This window comes from Phyllobates terribilis, unplaced genomic scaffold (assembly GCF_046119375.1).
Source record: "Phyllobates terribilis strain yellow unplaced genomic scaffold, ASM4611937v1 Scaffold_7__3_contigs__length_470593459, whole genome shotgun sequence".
Classification (NCBI taxonomy): Eukaryota; Metazoa; Chordata; class Amphibia; order Anura; family Dendrobatidae; genus Phyllobates; species Phyllobates terribilis.
The window spans coordinates 175,393,427-175,399,426 of NW_027362767.1; positions in this window are offsets into that span (position 1 = coordinate 175,393,427).

A 6,000-nucleotide genomic window follows, 5' to 3' on the forward strand; every position below is an offset into this window, starting at 1 on the left:
TGCACTAGACAGAAATGTTAAGTAAAAATAAATGTAAAGAATTAATAAAATACAGACAGCAATTCAGTCCAAATTCCTCCCTTCCAAACTCCCTGAATCCAAAGTCACTGAAAAACAAGTCACACACTTACTTTCGTTTGCACTTACGCTCCGGTCACACTCAGCTCGTTCACACTCGCTAACTAAGAAGATTTAAAGAGTTTTTTTTTTTTCCCTTTTGCAGCAATGCACCCTACAGCTCAATGCACTTCCAAGGGAAGTGATCATTGTTATTCATTTCACCTATCAGTGGTTTAACTCTTATGATTGAGGCTTTTCAAATTTCATAGATCCCAACAATGGAAGCTTCTGTGACTGTGAACTTACTCAATTATTTGTGCAAGATTTGTGCAAAGTGGGTTGGTCTACTCTGCAGGCATCCTTAGATCAGAGTATCTACAGATTTACATGCCTCCTTATATTTTTGCTTCTCGAATTTCCACACCCCATCTGATAGATCCCAAAAATGGAATCTTCTATGACTGAAAAGCTTCTCAACGAGTGTGGTTTTCATGAATGTTCTGAAGGCTGTTGGTCAACCTGAGGAGTCAATAAAGGAAAGTATTACTATAAGGTCTCCTCCCAAGACCAGTAATTGTGCAGAGTGGGGTGGTTTACAGGCAACCTTAGATCTTTGATCGAAGGATCGGGGGATTTACAAGCCTCCTTAGATCTTTGCTTCTCGAATTTCAGCATCCCGGCCCATAAGTCAAAACAAGGAATTGTAGTGCCAGCGTCCTTGCGTGCCTCTGATCCCTCCCTCCGGCAAGGACTTACTCACTGCTCCGGCCGCCAGTCCGTGTCTCCTGCCTCGCTCCAGCTCTCCAGAGTCTACGCACATCTGGCTGTGTGCATAGGTTGCGACTTCGCTCTCTGTCTCTTAAAGAGACCGCGCGCACTCTCCCAAAGTGTCCCCAGCTAATAGCTGGGAGACACTAACTACTTAACAATGGCAAAGAAAAAATGTAGACGATCAGCTCACCTATCCACAGGTGCAAGTGTGCACGGATCCAAATTCCAATGGAAACAGTCTATATAACAAAGGCAATTGATCCAACACTTCAAGTAAAACATGTATTTTTATTTAGAGAAAAATCTATCCATAAAAGGTATATAATTCCATAAACAATCCACATAAATATATGGAATCCATATATTTATGTTGATTTTTTATGGAATTATATACCCTTTATGGATGGATTTTTCCCTAAATAAAAATATATGTTTTACTTGAAGTGCTGGATCAATTGCCTTTGTTATAGTAACTACCTAAGGCACCTCCACCTGTTGGGAGGTTCCTGAGCAATGTTTATGCAAAGGTAGTTAATACTTGCCTGCCTGCTGTTAGGTCTCTTGTCCGCTTTGTCTAATCTTGACCCTGCTTTTTCTAACCTGCATTCCTGACCTGTCTGCTAGCCAGAAACCGCACAGTCTGTAACAGTACCATTGGCTGCCCTGACTTCTATACTGAAGCTGCACAGTCTGAACCCATACCAGTGGCTGTCCTGTCTGCTTTCCAGAAGTCTCTCACAATCTGTACCAGTAGCCACTCTGACTTCTATCCTGAAGCTGCACAGTCTGAACCCGTACTAGTGGCCGTCCTGTCTGCTATCCAGAAGCTGCACAGTCTAAACCCATACCAGTGGCCGTGGCCATCCTGTTCTGTCGGGAACACACAATCTGAACCAGCGTCTCTGACCCTTGGTGTCAGCTGCAACTGTTTCAGACACTGCCCTGGAGTAGTACTTGGCAGCTACCTGCCGCACAAGCCTGAATTCACTATCAGAGTACCAGGTAGCTTCTTTGTTACGTCCCTCCAGGTAAGCCCTGCCATAACGCAGTGGGTAAACGATCCACAGGTGTTACGGGAATCTTCTGTGACTGTGAACCTACTAAGCAAATTTGGATCTCTTGAATCTTCGAAAGGAATGGCATGGCTGCAGGTTAAGCCAAAAAGTCAATAAATGAAAGTATTACTATGAGGTCTGCTACCATGACCAGGAAATTTGCACAGTGGGTTGGTCCACTGTACGGGCCTCCTTAGATCTTGATTCAAAGGATCTTGGGATCTAAATGCCCCCTTAGATTTTCCCTTTTCAAATTTCAAAACCCTGACTCATAGATCCCAACAATGGAATCTTCTGATATTGTAAAGCTTCTGAATGAAAGTGGATCTCATAAATCTTCTGAAAGAGGTGTATGGCTGCAGATCAACCCAAGTAGCACAATGAGGTCTCCTGCCATGACTACTATGAAGTCTCCAGCCATGACCAGAAATTGTGCAGAATGGGTTTGTCTACTCTACAGGTCTCCTTAGATGTTGGAATGGACAAGTCTAGCTTTGGATTTGGTGGAACACTGGAGTAAATCCTATCATAAACAGTTTGAGTACGTGTTAAGTGCCTGAATGGGTAAGCCACAGATAACACGACAAAGACCTCTGGAAGGCATAGATAAATGTACTTTTCAAGGCACCCTGGCCTAGGGTATCTAAAGGACTTGGACAGCAACTATTGTTGGTACTCTTATGGAGGAACTCAGGTTAGCATGGTTATCAAGACTCTGTGACTGTCTCTGTTCTTAAAGTAAGGTGGCTGTAACTTTTAGGGCTATTGTGGCTTGACGTCCATTACGCATGCTCCCCGGCAATCTACACCCTTGTGAGCCAGGTCTGAATTTACCAAGATCTAAGAAGAAATTGCTTATCAAGGCCCATACAATGCAGATTGCCATTCCTCAACCTTCCCTCGGCTTCTCTCTGATCTACAGTTTATTTGATTATTGTCGCTATTGATTTTTTCACGATACGATTCACTGTATATAATGTGTTACAGATTGCAGGCACAGACTGTGCATAGAAAATTATGTAAAGTGTTTGCTAAATGTGGAACTAATGGTTTGTAGAAATCAGATTTCAGAGACAGAAGTGCCTTACATAATCATTGCCCATTGTCCATCAGTATTCCCATGATTCCCCAGTCGTGTGGGCCGACACTTATTCCAGTAGCAATAAATCCCTAAAAGGGCCATTGGATCAAATAAATTTCCTTCCAAGTTCCCTTTTTTTAATTAAAGAGAAGGCATCATCAGGGTTATACAGTACATATTAAACTAAAAGCATGGCCATAATGGCACTGGGATACTGATTTAAAACATACTTTCAGTGAAGAAATCCGTAACTTTTATAAAATCATCATTAGAAGTTTTGGTATCCGTGCATCAGGGCAAGCCTGTGGGGCGGGACTGTGGGTAGGGTCCTCGGTTCTGCCATGGCTTCTCTGCTGTCTATGTTCTTCCTTATTTAAGTTCTGCATCGGCGCAGTCCTAGCCACGGGCAGCGCTTGCGCAGTTTGGTTTCTCGATGGGCTTCAATAAAATGGCAGCAGCAACAGCACGTGCGCAGATTGAGATCTTAGTTTGTCATTGAGCTGAGATCTCAATCTACGCATGCGCCGCGACCGGCCCCATTTTCACAAAGACTGCCAGAAGATCAATCTGCACATACGCCGTTACTGCGGCTAGGTTCCTCTCACCCACGAGGCCATATCTATCCTCTCTCCCAGGCGGAGACCCGAGCCATGTCTGAATATATTAAGGAAAATCTGGCTAATGGATTTATCCAGAAGTCTTCCTCCCCGGCTGGAACAGGATTTTTCTTTGTTAAGGACAGCTCACTCCATCCCTATATTGACTATAGGAGTCTCAGACAGATAGCGATCAAGAATAAGTATCCCCTGACCCACATCTCGGAGTTCTTTGATCATCTCAGAAGTTCCAGAGTCTTTACTAAGCTTGATCTGCGGGGGGCATATAACTTGATCCGAGTGTGCCAGGGGGACGAAGACTGCCTTTAACACCTGGGATGGCCATTACGAGTATCTCGTAATACCGTATGGGCTCTGCAATGCCCCAGAAGTCTTCCAAGACGTGATGAACAATATTTTACAGGATCCACTCTACTCTTGTGTGGTGATTTACCTGGATGACATATTGGTGTTCTCTGCTGATCTGCCCACACACCGGAGGGAGGTTCGCCAGGTCCTGCAGAGGTTGAGTAAGAACTGTCTGTACGCCAAGTTCAGGAAGTGTGTCTTTGAGCAAACCTCTCTTCCCTTCCTGGAGTACTTCCTGGAGTACATAATCTCAGATACTAGACTAAGGATGGATCCCTAGAAGGTGTCTGCTGTTCTGCAGTGGCCCCATCCTGCTTAAAAGCTATCCAGCGGTTTCTGGGATTCGCTAATTACTACCACCAGTTCATACCACATTTCTCCTCTTGGACCGCTCCAATTTCTGCCCTGAAGCACAAGAATGCTAATCCTAGGGTGTGTCCCCCTGAAACAGGCCTTCTCTTCAGCTCCAGTGCTGCATAGACCTAACAGTAATAAGCAATTCTTTGTGGAAGTGGATGCTTCTTCCTCTGGGGTCAGTGCCATCTTTATTCAGAAGTGTCCTACTGGACGTATGGTGACCTGCCGTTTCTTTTCCAAAGCCTTCTCGACTGCTGAACGTAATTACTATTGGCAATCGAGAACTGTTGGCGATTAAATTGGCTTTGCAGGAGTGGTGCTTTCTACTTGAAGCAGTGGTTCATCCTATAATTATGTACACTGACCACAAGAACCCAAGAACTTAGCCTACCTGTAGTCTGCACAAAGGCTAAATCCGCATCAAGCCAGATGGTCATTATTCCTCGACCGCTTTGATTTTGTTCCCCATTTCCATCTGGCGGACAAGAATGTCTAGGCGGAGGCACTTTCTATGTCCTTTCTGTCTTCTGACCAGGAGGAGGGGCCTCAACTCATCATTGAGCCCTCCAAGATGCTTACTGTCGCTTCGGTGGATTTGTCTCAGGTTCCATCTGGGGGGGACTTTCGTTGTGGAATCAGACAGGAAGCGGGTCCTTCACTGGGGTCACTCATCTAAATTGGTTGGTCATGCCAGGCAGGAGAAAACGGCTTTCCCCATTTCATGGCATTATTGGTGGCCATCCTTGCTCAAAGACATTGCGGACCTTGTCACGGCCTGTCCATCCTGTGCCCAGAATAAGACCTTAAAACAGCTTCCGTCCAGTTGGTTACTACCCCTCCCTGTACCGTCAGCTCCTTGGCAGCACATCGCGATGGACTTCATTACCGATCCTCCAGCATCCACTGAATGCACCGTCATCTGGTGTTACAGGTGTGTGAGATGTGACAGTCGCCCTGCAGTTGGTTGCAGGAGATCTCTTCATTTGGCATTACAGACACCTTCTTAAAGCTGTCTCACTCTAGGACCCAGTGGATACCTTCCTCTTGCTAATTAACACCCTGGTCTGGGTGTATAAATACCTTCACTTTGCAATAGGGAGGCGCTGGTGATATTCACATGACCTCTTGTGAAGGCTTGGAGTAAGTGCAGTTCTTACTTCCTCTCTGGTGCTAAGGGGACCTGTGTGCTCTCTGAAGTCGACTGAAGCTAAGCTACTTTCCCATGTCTGTCTCTCCTTGCTGCCTTTAGTGTTAGCGGGGACTGACTAGCACTTGACTAGCCCAGGGGATGGGGATGATTCGGTACCCAGGCCTTTGCCTTGGGGATGTCGCGGTGGTCGGCTCCCGGGGCTGTACTCTGGGGTCTCTCTTTTAAAAGCGTTAATAGTTGTTTATTTTATAAAAGTTTGTGACGCCACCTGTGGCTTCTGGTGAGAAACACCAGCGCTGCGCAGTCCACTGAGGCCGGTGATAAGGCAGCTTGATGGTATGGCTCCCCACAGGTGGAGCTAGGCCTCAGGGCAGTGTATGACGGGGTATGCTGGACAGGCGAGACCCAGCCGGGTCAGAGCAAGAACAGGGACAGACACGATAGTCACTTCAGTACCTTTTACTGATGGAAATTCAGGCACTTCCCGGGGAACTGTAGGGTGAAGGGTGCATGTCAGGATCCTCCCCAATGAGCGGGTTTTGGGCCTCCTGTTTCTTGCCT